We start from the raw sequence: 17407 nt of genomic DNA, 5'->3' as shown, positions 1-17407 counted from the left end.
GCGCTCACATTTGCTCCCCCGCATCAGACTTGAAAGGAATGCGCTCCCCCGCCCCCGCCACAGTAATGCCGAGAGCTTGTTGCTTTATTGCTCTCACTTGAGGCCTTGTTTTCTAAGCTTTCTTGTGTACTTCTCCCGTGTACAATCTCTCTGTTGCTTTCTGTTGCTTTCTCTCTCAGTAGCTTTTCCCCCGCCCCTGAGTTGCTGCCATGCATGGGTTGCTTTTACCCTCCCCACCTGCTCATCCGTTGCCTCATATGCCCCCAACATTTTTTTTAAACAATTTTGGTGCGGAGGGAGGAGTGTAGCCAGGGATACCAGTGAGCAAATTGCTGTCAGCTCCTCCGTCTTTAACAAATTTACTTTTGCGCAACTTCTTTTTCATGCCTTCTGAATTGCTGACCCATCTCATATATATAAATGTAAAAACATTGGCACCCACATCATTCTGCTGGAGCACATGCGCAATGCTTCCCCCCTAAATACCTGTCCCACTCTCCGTGTTGCGGTCTCCCTCATTTTGCGAGTTTTCTCGGGTGCCCAAACTCCCACCCCTCCAACATGCTCTGTGTTGCTTTTGCTAATGTTTCTCCCCCGCCTCCAGTGTTGCTCAGCCTCTCCTTCGATTGCTGTTTTTGCCCGCCAAGACCTACCCATCCATTGCCCTACCGGCTCCTTCATTACCCCCTAAGTCCACTGTCTTTCACATTTTGCCACTTCGGACCCTCACACCCCCTCACCCTCACACCCTCACCCTAACACCCCCTCACCCTCACACCCACACACCCTCACACACCTTCACACACCCTCACACACCCCCACACACCCTCCCTCACCCACCCCCTCACCCACACACAACCTCCCTCACTCATCCTCACACCCTCCCTCACTCATCCTCACACCCTCCCTCACTCATCCTCACACCCTCCCTCACTCATCCTCACACCCTCCCTCACTCATCCTCACACCCTCACCCACCCTCACCCTCACACCCCTCACCCTCACTCACCCTCACACACCTGTCCCCCACACCCTCACCCACCTTCACACCCTCACCCAGCCTCTCTCTCACCCTCTCACTCTCCCACCACACACCCCCTCACACAACCCCTCCATGACCCTCACACCCCCTGACCCTCACACCCCCCCTGACCCTCACACCCCCTGACCCTCACCCCCCCTGACCCACCCTCACACCCCCTGACCCTCACACCCCCTGACCCTCACACCCCCTGACCCTCACACCCCCTGACCCTCACACCCCCTGACCCTCACATCCCCTGACCCTCACATCCCCTGACCCTCACATCCCCTGACCCTCACATCCCCTTACTCCCCCTCACCCCCTCACCAGCATAGCATAACAAAAAAAAAGCATAGGATAGCAAAACAAAGCATAGCATAACAAAACAAAGCATAGCATAACAAAACAAAGCATAGCATAACAAAACATAGCATAAAAACACAACATAGCATAACAAAGCATAGCATAACAAAGCATAGCATAACAAAGCATAGCATAACAAAACATAGCAGAGCATAGCATATTAAAACACAACAAAACATAGCATAACAAAGCATAGCAAAACAACAAAGCATAGCATAACAAAACAAAGCATAGGATAGCAAAACAAAACATAGCATAACATAAAACATAGCATAACAAAACACAGCAACACATAGCATAACAAAACATAGCATAGCATAACAAAACACAACATAGCATAGCATAACAGAGCAAAGCATAACAAAATATAGCATAACAAAGCATAGCATAGCATAACAAAACATAGCATAGCTTAACAAAACATAGCTTAGCAAAACAAAGGATAGCATAATAAAATACAACAAAACAGCATAACATAACAAAACATAGCATAGCATAGCAAAACATAGCATAACAAAACAAAACATAGCAGAACAAAATATAGCATAGCATAACAAACATAGCAGGCTTGGTGGACAATCCATCTCTGTTAGAGCAGCGAGAGCTTGGAATACCCTGCCTCTGCAGCTGAGAACAGCCCCTTCCATCATGGCATTCAGGAAAGGCTTAAAAACCCACCTTTTTAACATCACTGCCTAATGGCTGTTTCTCTTCTACATTTCTTGTGATCTGTCCCCTTCTCTTCCGCGCCAGGATACTATACTATTTAGCAACAGAGCGCGCTATAAAAGCCTCTATAATAATAATATAATAATAACAAATCAAAGCATAGGATAGGAAAACATAGCATAGCATAACAAAACAAAACATAGGATAGCAAAACAAAACATAGCATACAGCATCACTCAGGGGCACCACAGCATCACTGAACGCCACAGCATCACTCGTTCGCCATCACATCACTCAGCGCCACCACAGCATCAATCTGTGCAACCATTCAACAACAACTGGTTCAAATATGTTCTCTCAATGTTTCAAGCTTTATTACAAATATAACAAAAATATGTTAATATTTTACTTCTGTTCTTGGATTTTCGTCACAATAAAATACACTGAACATAATCTTCACAAAGTTATTTACAAAAGTTTAAGCTATTGCCATTATAAATTACAATAACTTTTATTGAAGTATTAATTATTTGAAAAAATTAAATCCATTGTTATTTGTAATATCAATACATGTAAGTCACGTAAATACAACACATCTTGCATTACAAATGCTATAGGTGTCACATTTGCGAAAGTCATAACTATTGGCATTGTAAATGACAAAGCTATTAATTTCGCTATTTTAAAAAAAACAAATAAAAAATGTGTCATTTACAATACCAATAGCTCAAACTTTCCTAATGCGAGACCTATTGCATTGCAAATGCTTGTTTACACTGGCAGTGTTTTGATGCCGATAGTCGAATCTCAACACATCCTTCTTGCTAAGAGTAATTAAGCCTGACATGCGATAACTGGACCAGTGTACACACAGGATGAAGGCAAATTGATCGTTTCTGCGGCCTTTGACTCATTAAGACCTTTAATTCCGATATCTGTTTGGTTGTCCTTTCTAATCAACAGACAAGTGAACACATTCAATCCCCGGAAACCCAGTATCCTCACAGTGCTAATTGTGACACAGTCGCACCTAAAACGTACTTAATGCATGAAATTGCTTCTTCCATTATTTGACAACCGGATTTGGCTAACTGCGTTGCACTAAAGGTTGTGCATAATTTCACCCTTGGAATGCAAACAATCTGGAACAACTTATTCATTAAGTAACTGTCTCTTCTTGATCAAGTGCAATTTGCACACTATGGCTAAACAATGTACTGTGTTGTTTCATCACTGGAACAAAAACAACATGGAGCAACGTATTCGTTGAGGAACATCCCCTTCAACATTACACCAACTGAAATTGGTGCATTGTGTGATCAATGTTCAGCATCGTAACATTATTTGAACACATTATCCGTGGTGCATTCCAATTACTCATCTTTGGGCAAGAAGTCCTCTTGGTAGCAGCTTTTGTACCAGTGTAATGCAGGCAAATATACCCGTGTAAACATTTTCTGGGTTCTAAAAGAAACTTAGCCCTACAATCTCATCTAGGTGCAGAACGACAGGAAGTGTTAGATATCCTTCAGCCTTACGTCCTGAAGATGTTAATGGTCTAAATGAAAATTAATGGGTTCTTAAAAAAACAATAAAAGAACTGGACTAACACATTACCTACCTAGGAAAAAGTACCAAATTATAACGCTATAATTTTGGCAAATATATCCAACGAGCAGAGAATTTTATCACTTCACTAAGAAACTCGATTCTTGCAAATTTGGAGTTAGTTGAAGCTAGTTGAAGAAATAATTAGAAACCAATTTGCTTTGTATTGTAAATCAGACGAGAGAAAGATTAATGGCTGTTGAGTGGTGGGTGGAAGCCAACGTTCCAGGGTTGCATACCCCACGGGCTTCACAGAGGCCTAGGACCCTCCGGCCAACTGTGCAATCCCGCAGATGGAAGGGGGGAAATGGTGGCACACGAAAGACTCATACATGTCGGCGAGGTGTGGAACCAGGAGGGGCGCACATTTCTTGTAGAAGAACGCTGGCAGGCCAACGGACCCGGAAGCTTTGTTGCCAGGAAGACCATTGATAGCAGCCATGATCTCCTCCTTGAGAAGGGTTCATCTAGATATTTCCTGTGTCTGTCACCCAACCAGAGGAGCTCAATAGTATCGAAGTACTGATCAAGCATGTAGAATGGGGGAATATCCCCAGCGGTGTAGAGTTGTGAGTAAAAGGCGGTGAATCTGGCCACGACCTCCTTCGGGGAAGTCGTCCAGGCGGGCCTCCGTCCTGGAGCGCGGTAATGAAGGAAGCAGCGTGTGGCTGCCGCAGGAGGTTGACGAGGGTTTTGCTTGGGCGGTCCCCCTCGCCGTAACGACAAGCTCTCGCCTCTCTGCCCAGGAATGAGAGCTCCCTAGTGGCCTTGTCGTTGAAGTCAGTGGATTTACCCCCGAGTTGCACCAAGTTGTTGGGGTAGGGGTCCTGAGATTGCATGGAGTCCAGCACCCTGATCTACCCCTCCAGTCGCTCCTGAACACCCCGAATAGAGCGCAGCACACCAGATTGCTTGGAGATGCATTTGCCCCGGATCACCGCCTTAAAGCCCTCCCAGAGCGTAGAGGGGGAGTCGACTGAGCCGGAGTTAAATAAACATAATTGGTGATTGCCGTTTGTATCTCATCGCAAAACACAGAGTCTCGAAGCGCTTTGGGGGCAGCCGCCAGGTGAACATGAGTCGAGGGGTGTGCGGGACCTGTACGCCGGGACGCACTGGAGCGGGGTCAAAGAGGGTGCGGGCCATATGATCCACGGAGGTGACGCACGTGAAGGCCTTGTGGGTAGTTACCCAGAGGTCCAAATGGGACCAGCAGCCCCGCGATCCCGTCACGCATGTGCCTCTGCGAGCTTTTGGGTGGGTATGTCGTCACGCATTGAGCCGGGAGTTATCGGTCAGCATGGGGTGCAGGAGGGAAGTCGCACGTGGGTGTAATGCATGGGTGCCGGAGCGATCGAGGGAAGCGGAGGGCGCAATATTAAAGTCGTCACCCCAAAGAAGGGTGGCAGGTCCCAGGGAGGAGATGTGTTGCATAACCTGCGTGAAAAACTCGGGACAATCAGAGTTGGGGCCGTATATCGTTGCAAGGATTAGGGGTTGGGCAAAGAGAGTACCATGCAGGATGACAAAGTGCCCCTCTGGGTCTATGATGACCTGAGAAGTACGCCAAGGTAGCCCCCTGAGCAAAACGATGGACACTCCGCTGGAGTGGCTGGAGTAAAAGGAGGAGTGAGTTTCGCTCCAATGTTTAAAGAGAAGCCTGGAGGAGGTGGTGGGCAGCAGGTGGGTCTCCTTAAAGAAGCAAATGTCCACCTTGTGTCGTATGAGGTGAAGATGTACCAGGCGGGCCTTACAATGGTTGTAAAGACCCCTGATGTTCCAATTATAGTGTCTGTCATACAGTGGCGCTGAAGCTATAGGTGATGGATGGGAACAGATGTGCAATGTGAGCCATGAGCGATAATGGAAGAATGTGCGGTGCAGAGCCTGATTCGGCATATAACATGTTACAAGAAACAACACAGAACAAAAAAGATGACAAGCCTATATGTGGAGGTGTTATAAGGTGGTTCTGACACTTGGGGCCGCCCGGATTTTTTGCTTTTTGAGCACCTAATTGTTGAGCTTTTACTGTGGGGGAGCCTCATAATCTGGGACTCACCCACAGTGAACTCATAATGAAGGAGACTGCATGGAGATTTTACTGGTGTCCCCCTGGATTGGCTAGGAAAGAAACATGCCAGGGAAAGTCAGTGGGTTTTACTGCGTTTTCACTTTGTTATTCCCCTATGGGGATGTGGGGCCCATGTCTAGAATGACTTCCACAAAGCCTACAGATTCCAGACACGCACTAAAGTCCCTTGTAGTGGAGGTGAAAAGAAGTATTCTGCATAGTGCAAAGTCATATTTGTACTGCTTTTGGGTCGTCCAGAAATGTCCCTGGCTGGGGTCTGGCCCTGGCAGGTTAGATTAATGCCCTTTCTTCCCTGAGCGAAGATCTTCCCTCCAAGGAAGGGGGATAAGTGGAGCTACAAGCCAATCCATCAACCGCTGTCGCTGGGTGCCAGGCACCAAGGTGAAGGTAGCCATTGGGGAAGGGGGGGCCATGTGGCCAGAGTCTCTGGACGCCGCCATTTTGAACAACCCAGAGGCTGGACAAGGAGGGAGCAGGGGCAGGTAAGTGATGTGTAGCTGTTTGATAGGACACACAGAGACTTCCTGCCAGCCCCAACTCAACTTTTAAAAAGTACTTGCACAGGAAGAGAAGCTCGCTCTGGGGTGTGGTCTGCTGAGGCGGAAGGTGCTGGAGCCTGGCAATGGGCAGTTGGAAGGAGAGACCCCCTGACTGTCACCCAGGCCCCTAGCAGCGCCAGAAAAAAGCGCCCAGGACCGGTGCGCAGAAGCAGGCGCCTCTGCGCAGGGAGAAGAGTGGCCCAAGGGGGAGAGCCAGGCGAAAGGATGGCGAAGTGAGCCAGTGAGGACCGCTCCTGCAGAAGGCACCCTCTTGGAGACCCGGAGGGTGAAGGTGAGTGCTCCCAGTGGCTGGGGGACGCCACCAGGAGCATGAAGACCTGAAAATGGGGCAGATCGGACCCCAGGGGCTGAGATAAGGCCCCAGGAACAGGCACCCGTGAAGGTTCCCCCCGCGGGGTGCCAGGAGCCCACCCTGGCCCCTGCTGAAGCGGAAGCTGTCGTGCTCCTCATGAAGACTCAGCTAGCATTTGAACATCTCCTGGGCTGAAACTTTTATTCTACAGCTGGAGGTGTGTGGAGAAATGTGCCAAGGGATGAAGGGCTGAGTCGGGAATGGCTAGAGAAGGGCATGCCCTGGAGGTGAACTGGAGCAATTGCACGAGAAGGATATCTTTAATGGTATTTCTGTGACATGCATTGACTAATGTTATTTTTTTTAAGTGGGATTGAAGGTCACATATGTAATGTGAAGTACATGTGTAAAATGGAGTCATAAGCAAAGTGGATTTAAGTGGCTAGACACTCCTGCTAGGGTTGTCTGACTGTATTTACTTAATCCTGTGATCATCTGTGGTGCCTTTACGGACGGTAATTGCAATGCATTTTTAATGATATCCAAATGTTATGAGTACTATCATTCTAAAGTGGTGCTTAAACATGTATTCTTTCTGCTGCTGTTAGATGAGGAACAACCCAGACTGTTAGCCCTTAAGATGTAGAGGTGCATACTTTATGATCAGTAGGAGATGCTCAGTCAGGGTTATGAGTCACCAAGGCAAGTGTACCCAGTTTTAGTGCGGTTTGACATAATGTGGGTGGGAGGTCGCCAATGGGATTGTGCCAATGCGCAGGGCCCTCGCTCCAGGTTAAGTCCAACTCACTGCATTGGGGGCAAGATGATGTGCATACATGGGAGTGGTGGTACTAGACCCCACCCTCCTGCGGGAGGGGTGGAGATGTTACGCAATGTCACCAGGTAATTCCAACGGCTTATGTATATTTGTAAATTGGTGCATAGTATTGAGTAGTGTGTGTGTTTAATAAATGTACTCTTACTTTTATAAAGCAAAGTACAGACTGGACAATCAAGTATTGAGTGTTATTTTTGAGCACCTGCAAATGGCGATTACTAGCCCACACCACCTCCCTTGAGTAAGCCTCAGACTGCTCTGCAACGCTACCCTCTGAGAGTCGGGCGCTACAATTAGGTGTTTTGTTCCCAGTGAAGGACAAATGTAGTTATGTTATTTGTTCAGGCCTCACAGATGCTGCCTCGTTTTCCAACAGGAGGCAACAAAAGCGGAAGGAACTCACCCCCCACCCACTCCAACCCCCCAATTAAGTTGAGCAACCCACCCCACCCTCCCTCGGGAACCCAAACCAGGTAGGGCCTTAAAGGAAATAGACATGGGAGTCATCCTGTGGAGGCATGGCAGACACCCCCATCCAGAGGACAGGGTGACCAAGCAAAGCTGGAGTTCGGGCATCAAAATACCTCTTTGTAAGATTTCACCGGGGTGCATCAGGGGCAGGCGTGCGTTGCCTCCAGGTCGAGGGTAGTCCAGGCCAGCAGTTCGTGAAAGTCAATGTGCAAGATCAAAATGACCAAGGACATCGTTGCAAACCCAGCAGCTGGCTAAGGAGGAGTGTCAGCCGCCCCAGCAGTGAGAGAGATGGATGACAAGGAAGTCCAAAGCAACTGTGCGAGGGATCCATGAATGAAAGTCCACAAATCCGCATTAATACAGGCATAAGGAGAACGACCCCAAGGCCGCCAACGCCCAGACTAGTCTTGTCGCTGGCACGGTCACCATCGACCTGTTGAGAGCCAGAGGAGGGTGGATGTTGTCGCTTGCCCAGTTTCTTCACGTAAGCCAGGGCCGCAGAGGACTCAGTGAAGAGGTGTGTGCGGGAGCCTTCTTTGATGCATAGCTTGGCGGGGTAAGCCAAAGAGTAGGAGACCTCGTGTTTCTGGAGCAGTCACTTGGCTGGGAGGAACTCTCGCTGGGCAGCCTGGACCGCCAGGGTAAAATCAGGATAGAAGGCGAGAGAGTTCCCTTGGAGGCGCACCTCACACCTCTCGCAGGTAGCACGGAGGACTGCGTCGCGTTAGCGAAAGTTAAGCAGTTTGGCAATTATTGGGCGGGCAGGAGAGCCTGGGGAAGGATGCTGTCCCAGCGAGCTGTGAGCCCTCTCGACGATGAAGACTGGACATCACCAAACAGGTCGCGCAGCAGTTATTCAACAAAGTCTGCCATCTTGGTTATGTTTGAGGATTCAGGCACGCCCGTAATGCAAAGGTTGTTCCGATGGGGGCACGCCTCCAAATCCTCATTTTTATTCTTGATGAGCTCCAGCACCATATCCATTTGGAGCAGTTTGTGACAGTCCCCAGCTGCGGCATCCTCAATGTCAGAAACCCTGGCCGCAACGTGTGCAATGTGCATGTCAAGGGAGTCCACCCTGGCCTTCACAGTGTCCAGCCGGGCAGAGAGCTTGTCAAGCTTAGTCGCAATGCCAGGGACGGTGGTCTTGACGTCCAACATTATTGCCTTCAGGTCGTCGTCCCGCGTCGCTCCGATTTCGGTAGGCGTGGTGGCCTACAGGGCGGCCCCATCCTGCCACGTTACTCGGCGCTGATCAAACGTCAGCTAGGGCTCTTTGGGGTCCAACTTGCCCACAAGCAGCGTCCACCCCCCGGCAGGTCATGAGATGCCCAAACGGAGAGGTTGCAGCGGCCGTTGGCTGATGTCGTCAAGCAGTGGGACATGACTATGGTCTCATATGCTGACGACACTCAGCTGGCGGTCACGCTCAGCGGGGACTCTGACTTGGATGCCCCTAGGTTCCAGAATGGACTGAGGGCGCTTGCCAGCTGGATGAATTCCAACTGTCTCCAGCTGAACGCAAAAAAACCCAGAGATAATGATCATCGGCAAGCAGTCGGAACTATGGGGTGACACATGGTGGCCTCCGGAACTTGGGACCACCCCGACTCCGGTTACGGAGATAAATAGTTGGAAATCTTCGGACCCACATGCTGGGAGAGGAGATTAGGTTGTACCCGGATGTGATCATTGCTTCCTATTAGAGTCACAACCTTGGGGAGGCATTTGTTTGCAGCCTCCTTGGCAAGAGAAACTAGCTGTAGACAACGGACGATAAGATGGAGGACAGTTTTGTGACTGATAATGCGGATACCGTAGAGCTCTCCGGTAACCTCCCTTGTAAGAGGTAAAGCCTCTTCCTCTAGCCCCTCTGAATGGAACGTTTCTATATTGCAATGTGCCCATTGATTCTGCAGTATCCATATGAGTCTTGATCGTCAATATTGCTTTCCGAATCAATATGCTTTCCGAATACGGACTCCCCATCAACAGCCATAGCCAAGAGTTTTGTCTGCACCTCCCGTCTAAAAGTGGTTGCCTTCAGCCATCTTTTTGTCTGAACACGGCAGCTCCTGACAGTTGTCTAAAGCCAGTGTTGGCTACATCAAGGACGAAGTTAATAATTTTCAAACTGCGCGTACTACTCCTAAAAGTATCTTCTATGCTTCCTGTCTTTTGTCTTCAGGTATAAGGACTAGTAAACCTCTCCTATCTGAGCAGAGTAAGCGCCATCTTGGCCCTGTCATAGCAGCCGAGGGGGGCCAAAGCATTTGCTGCCCTGATTGTAACTGTGGCCATAGAAGAGAAATGTTGACAAAGAATGTCCACCCTGCATCCCTCCCTATTAGGTGGAGTAGTGACTGGCGTAGCAGGGTTCTTGGAACATCTTTGTGCCGCTTGGGAGATGACCAAGTCTGGCTTGGGGTGTCCATTGAGGCAAGATGGAGAATCCTCTGGAGCCTTATACTTTTTTCAATACGAGGGAGCACCGATGGTACGGTCGCTAGTGGCTTCATGATTTTGATGCATTCCTGCCGTATATGATCAATAATCAGTATGGAGCATACAGATTGACTGGTGTCCTCTTTAAAATCGTATAAAAAACAGTCCGTCTGCTTGACTGTAATACTCAGATGAAATCTGCTGGCTGCCCTCTTAATTAAATCATGAAATTCCCCAATATCTTCAGGAGTATGATGGGAGGAGCGGAGGAGGGGAGGGTGTTGGTATGACATAATCCTCCCAAGGATCCGGAGCAGGGATTGGATCCGTCAGTTCACCTTCCTCTCTCTCTTCATCTGAACACCAGGATCAGTTGGCACTGGGTGAGGAACAGTGACAGGTGTGGTTGGCGGCTGAACAACTGGTGTACCTGGTGGATCTGATTGAGGTACTGGCCTGTCTGGCTGTTGCTTTTGTGGCAGAAAACACTGCAGGTAATCCGCCAGCATAGCCTGTAGATCCTGTATAAGTGACAGTGGCAGATGGGCCAGGTCGCTGGGTCGTGGCTCTGGCTGAAAATCATATGAATCGTAATGATTATGTGGAGCGATATATCCCGGTTGATAATATAGTGACGCATCCTAACATTTTACATGGAGCTCTGGTGGATTGTGATCCACACCACAAAGACCATCATCATCATCAACAAAGCCCTATAGCAGCTGCGACGGGATTAAAGATGAAACCTTACTGTATTCTAGCAAGTGTGACTGGTGTGATTGTCGCCGACTGAACCTTAGTCGACGGGGGAGAGTTGACAGTCTTCGATGACATTGGAACTCTCACTGTCGATGGGCTTCTGGAGACCCTCGTTGATGAGACAGAAGCCTGGATTGACGTCGACATCGACTATGTGACACTCACTGTCAGACAAGTGAGGACGATGATCTCTTACGAGGTTTACGCCCCACAGGATCTGAAGAGGAGGCTCTTGGGAGATCTTCCTTTCTAGATGGCACAGAGCGCACAGACAACACAGGTTCTGAGGAGTGCTTAGCTCCTTTCTCCTTTTTAGAGCTCTTGGTGTCCTGTGAAGGTTTATGACATTTCCTACCTTCTCCTGAGGAGCTGTCCTTAGATTTGGTCCTCTTATGAGATGTGGAGGATCCCTCACTCTCCTCCTCAGAAGAAAGCGTCTGGTGCTTAGTAGCAACAATCTTCCCTCCCTATCTTTGAGGGTTTTAAATGAAGAGGTGCGGCAGATCTTGCATACCCTCACCTAATGCTTTGGGTGGAGGCAATACATGGACTCATTTCTTGCCACAGGTTTTACATGGGCGGAAAAGCCCCTCTTGTCAGATATGATATTCAGAATTGAAGAGATTGTTGAGAAAAACTGAGTAGCACTCAGGGAGCCTCCTTTCCACACAGTGCGGTGAAAGTGTTCTAGAGGGTGCTGACAGCGGATTGGCTGTGTTACAACATTAGGTACTTTTTTTTAAAAAAGGACATGGATAGGCTACTAATAACATGGCTTAGGGCCATTATGGCCTATGAAATGTGTTAAACCATGCTGGATTAATTTACCGTGGGACTCCCATCTCGATGACGGGGAATGATTCAAGCGTGTGAATCTATGAAAGATATCCCAATACTTGATAACTTAAAGCGCTGAGCACCATTTCTCCATCCTCTGCCCTCTCCGCTAGTCATCAAGCCCATCAATTTCATGACCTTGGTCTGCAGCTCTCCCGTGTCCTCCACTATGGAGACGCATCTTTTCGCCTCTGTCACCCTGTCGTCCACCCCATGTAGGTCAGGAGGGAGATATCTATCCTGACCTCACCAATCTTGGACTCCAGCACCAACCAGGAGGCTTGAATTGCCAACAGAATGGCTTTATATTAGTCTGCTGTGGTGGAGGGTCTGAGGAAGAGGGTACAGCTGGGACCCCCAGGTGCCTGATGATGGGACTGTGAAGCGGTTGATCTTGGATTGGCTCTGTGCCCTGGTGAAACGAACTCCACTGGGCTCCGGAACAGCAACAGGGCCCCAGCAACGTACTCCTCACTACAAAAGTCAAACGTCAGGGCTGTCCAGAGCTCCAGGGCCCGCTTACACCACCAGGGGGATGGAACATGCAGCCAGAGCTCGCCCTCGTCGGCCCCCACCAGCATTGCACAACGCAGGCCAAGTCTCCCCTGCAGGCCAAGTTGTCGGCCCCCACCAGCACTGCACAAAGCAGGCCAAATCTCCCCCATGTCGCAGCATCCTTACCCGGGGCTGGGGGAGGAAGAATTCCCGGTCGGTATGCCAATGATTCCCTAAGAGTTAAAGAGGAGAAGGGGGAGAGGGCCCAGCAGAGAAAGCCCTCTGTATTCCTCAAGAGCATCCAGGGCCCCCCTAGATCACCCCAGCATCACATCGGGAACCACAACAGGCTTCAATGTCCTCTGCTCATTTATTGGGTTCCCACAGGCCAGCACTAATACACGGTCCTCCGAACTGGGAGCAGAAGAGATGAAAAACCACTGCAAGCTGTTCTCCTCTCTCTCAATGTAGTTGGATCTGGGCCCGCTTCAGGTCACTCAGCCAGGTTCCTGGTTCAAGGGCCCACAAAGCCGGACTTCCTCCTGTTGCGGCTAAGGAGCAGCAAAAAGAGGGAAGGGGGTGCCTTGACCTTAGAGTCTCGCCACCCAAGCTGGTCCTGCACCCTACTCACTGGGCGTTGCTTTGGCTGCTGCATCAGTTGGGTGCCATAATGGGGCCTCTGCCTTCGCACTGCGTGGCTGATTTTCAGCAGGAATGATCCACGAGTACCGCCGTGCACCACAACTGTACCGCACCTCCAGGGGGCCACTGCTGGCAGGCCCAGGCAGTATTACCGGGTCTGTCAGCACCAGGATGGTTTTGACAGCCGTACGTCCAGCAAGTGCTCTAACAGAGTGAGCGCCATCTTGGCCGGTAAGGCCATGTCTCCTCCTTTTTGGCCTTTATGTGGGATTTACAGAACTGCCTGCTGTGTTCAGTGATGTACAGCTTGGCTGCATTATCCCAGATTGCTTTGAGGTGCATCAAGGCACACTCCTAACAGAACTGAGTTGTGGCCTTAACACCATAGAGACACCTTGTGAATTTCTGTCACAGACATCTGCTTGAGACATCCCGTAAGGCTTAAACCCTGCCGTTTTAGGAGGTGATATGTTTCGGTGCACATTGGAGAAATAAATCACCAACTGACTAATACTAGGAACTAGATCATGATCTGGGTAAAAAGGCATGGAAAGAAAGGACCTGCCGTCAGCGTGCTTGGCTGGTGCTTATATGTAGCTCGAGCTGTCACTTTTGGGGCATGACGCAAACTACCAGTAGGGCCTATGCTAAAAAATTTCCCAGATCCAGTCTGGTGCCTGAGAAAATTCCAAAGCTGATGAATCTGCAGTTGGAAGTATCCATAAGGAATGTATATATGTACATGTAAAGAACGCTTAGCAGTAAGTGTTCAAAAGAGACCAACTCATTAATTTACCAGCACAGAAATACTTGCACAGCACATTGCATCGATTAACTAGAAAATGTTCTGAATTCATTGTTGGTCAGTATTAGAAATGTAACTGATGTAGCATGGACATCTGAAATGCATTTACCAATTACAGGTTGTGAGATAATTCAGTTCTGTTGCACAGCCACTTTCGTTAAAAATGCTATGAAAAACAAAACTAATCTGGTTTTGCCTACATATGCAAGTATTACATATTATGTTGTGGCTATATTTCTAAATAGCAGGATGCAGAGACACTTCCAATGCCTATTTCTCTTTTAAATACAGCTCACTATAAAGCAGATATCAGAGCACTGACAAAACGGTGTAAGATTTATAAACTTAACTATTTTACACGTATTTACTTTGTTCAAGAAACAATGTACACAGACAAGACACGCACATTTAATTAAGTACATGTGTGTATTAAAAAATATATCTATATCATATATATCTATCTACATCTCTATATCTCTCTCTACATATATATATGTATATATATGTATATATATGTATATATATATATATATATATATATATATATATATATTGATTACAAAATTCCAATATCAAAGTGCTCTCAGTCCGCAAAATAACACCAGACACTACTGCTGCTCCAAGGGTGTTTATTTAGCTAACACAACATGTTTCGGCTGCGGACAGCCTTGATCACGTTAGCCGATAGGCGTATTCCCATTGTTTATAAAATGAAGGTGCAACAGACACTTACATAGTTAGATACACTTTGTGTAACATCGTCTCATCATGACTTTTGGAATTGTGCAGAATATTAATCCTTGATCCGCATGTTATGACATCTCCAATAGCGGTTATTTATGCCAATTTCCAGATACAATGTTCCATGTGTTATTACATAGAGTAAATAGTGGGTTAGCGAATTGGAACGCACCACACTCTCACGTGGTCTCTATGTTTTCAAGAGATGAGATTGGGCTGAGTCCATGTGAAACTACCAACATGGCGGATGTGTGTTATGCTAAACACGAATATGGTGCAGACGCGATCAGATAGCGCACTGTATTTGGCACAATAAGAAATGAATGTTGTGGATGGTAACAGCGATTGTTTCTTGACATTTTGAACGTGCCGCCGCATGTATATTTTCATTTACTATGCCAGCGCATTACATGTTTTTAAACTCATAACTGTACTACAATTCTATATAGTGATGTAATTATATAGCAAATGTATGAAAACTACTATTTCAGTACAGTCTTCCAATCTCCAATGTGTAAATAGTTACGAGGCCACGTAAGTCCTGTTTCTGTGTCTGTTGCACCTTCATTTTATAAACAATGGGAATACGCCTATCGGCTAACGTGATCAAGGCTGTCCGCAGCCGAAACATGTTGTGTTAGCTAAATAAACACCCTTGGAGCAGCAGTAGTGTCTGGTGTTATTTTGCGGACTGAGAGCACTTTGATATTGGAATTTTGTAATCAAGAAATTACCGGTTGGCTCGACCGGCGTGGGTGCCACTTCCCGCGGGGCCGCAGTCGGCGTTTTCGAGCGGAATTGGAAATATATATATATATATATATATATATATATTACCGCTACTTTCCTTCTCTTTCGTAAAGAAAACAGCACTCGCGGGAGTAGGATCTAAGCTTTTATTATTTGATCCTTCGAGCACCAGACGCGTTTCGGCTCCTGCCTTTGTCAGTGGTACACTGACGCGCCATTTTTCAAACTTTTTTATACACACCTCATGTGACACACATTAGAGTAGTAGAAACAGGACTGCATTGAGCGCCATCTTTGAATGTCTACATAAACGCGTGATGACATTCTCACCCTTATATAAGGTTATCATTCCTAATTGCGCCCTGAATGGGCTTCCATACGTTTGAATGCTGTACACATAATTACAGATCAAATTGTATATTACATACACTTATTTAGCCCTGAATGGGCATTCTGGCCCCTTTGGTCCGTCCCGCTACCACAAATATTTACACATCATACAACCTTTTCCCATCACCATTTTAAAACCATAAGATTTTCACAGGATCTCCCCCTTACATAATTTCAAATTTGCACAATTATTTCCTTTGTTAACAGTTCTCTCTCTATACACTAAAGATTCATTTTACAATATTGCACTCAACCCAAATGTACTGTCATTTCCTCGTGACTGTTAAGACCTCCTGGGGTCTTAGTCCCGATATCTATAATGTGCCTGGATTCTAGCCTTCTTAATTTCTTCAATCTGTCCCCTCCCCGGGGATTGTTCGTTACTTGGTCCAAGGCAAAATATACTAATTGGTCACTGTTACTATTGTGGTGTTGTTTGTAATGTCTCGCCACTGGGTATGTGGGATCACAGTTCGTGATTGCTCTAGAATGTTCTAGGATACGCATTTTAGTTGGATTTACTGTGCTCCCTATATACCTTAGTCCGCAAGGACATACTAAACAATAGACAGTATAGGGTGTGGTGCATGTTAGAAAAGACTTGATTTGCCGTTGTTTCCCTCGAACTTGGTATGTAAGCACCTTCTTGCTGTTTCTACACGCTTTGCAGCGTCCACATGGGTAGAAGCCTGGCATGGATTTCCCAAAGGGATCTATAGTTGGGCGGGGGAGATAACTGCTAGTTAGAGCGTTTCTTAATGCCCTCGCTCTTCTGTAGGTTATCATTGGTTGTGTGGGGATGTCTGTACCTATGACGGGATCCGTGGTGAGCAGGTTCCAGTTCTTTTTCATCACTTTTCTTAACACCCCTGCTCCTTCTGAGAATACAGTGATTAACCTAAGATTCCCATCTTGTTCTAGATCCCTTTCTTTAGCCTTTAGTGTGTCTTTACGTGGGATGTTCTCCACTTTTCTCAGGGCTTCCCCTAAGCTTTCTTCCCCATAGCCTCGCAGTTTGAATCTTTCTATACTCGCCCTAGCATTGACTCTAAAGTCTTCTTCTGATGTACAGTTACGTTTAATACGTAGGAGTTCGCCATACGGTATACTCCTGATCAAACTCGTAGGGTGGCTGCTCATGGAATGAAGGGTGGAATTGCCCGCTGTGGGTTTTCTGTATAGTTGTGTGCTTATTTTACCCTGTTCAAGTCTTATTTTTAGGTCTAGGAAGCTCACTTCATTTTCACTTATCTCATGTGTAAAGCGTAAGTTATAACAGTTGACATTTAGCCTCTCTATATAATCTTCCGCTTTGCTTTCTGGACCCCTCCATATGATCAGCAGATCATCTATATATCTGTTAGGAATGATAACCTTATATAAGGGTGAGAATGTCATCACGCGTTTATGTAGACATTCAAAGATGGCGCTCAATGCAGTCCTGTTTCTACTACTCTAATGTGTGTCACATGAGGTGTGTAGAAAAAAGTTTGAAAAATGGCGCGTCAGTGTACCACTGACAAAGGCAGGAGCCGAAACGCGTCTGGTGCTCGAAGGATCAAATAATAAAAGCTTAGATCCTACTCCCGCGAGTGCTGTTTTCTTTACGAAAGAGAAGGA

General features: G+C 47.3%; 1 protein-coding gene across 1 annotated transcript in view; it reads right to left on the bottom strand.

The window, feature by feature from the left end:
• Nucleotides 1-17407, bottom strand: part of TAPT1 (transmembrane anterior posterior transformation 1) — a 620835-nt gene that overhangs the window by 25985 nt on the left and 577443 nt on the right. The gene's annotated exons all lie outside the window — the stretch shown is intronic.

Source organism: Lissotriton helveticus, chromosome 2_2, assembly GCF_964261635.1.
Source record: "Lissotriton helveticus chromosome 2_2, aLisHel1.1, whole genome shotgun sequence".
Taxonomy (NCBI): Eukaryota; Metazoa; Chordata; class Amphibia; order Caudata; family Salamandridae; genus Lissotriton; species Lissotriton helveticus.
Note: the sequence above shows the minus strand (reverse complement) of the source record. Positions and strands in the feature narration are given on the sequence as shown.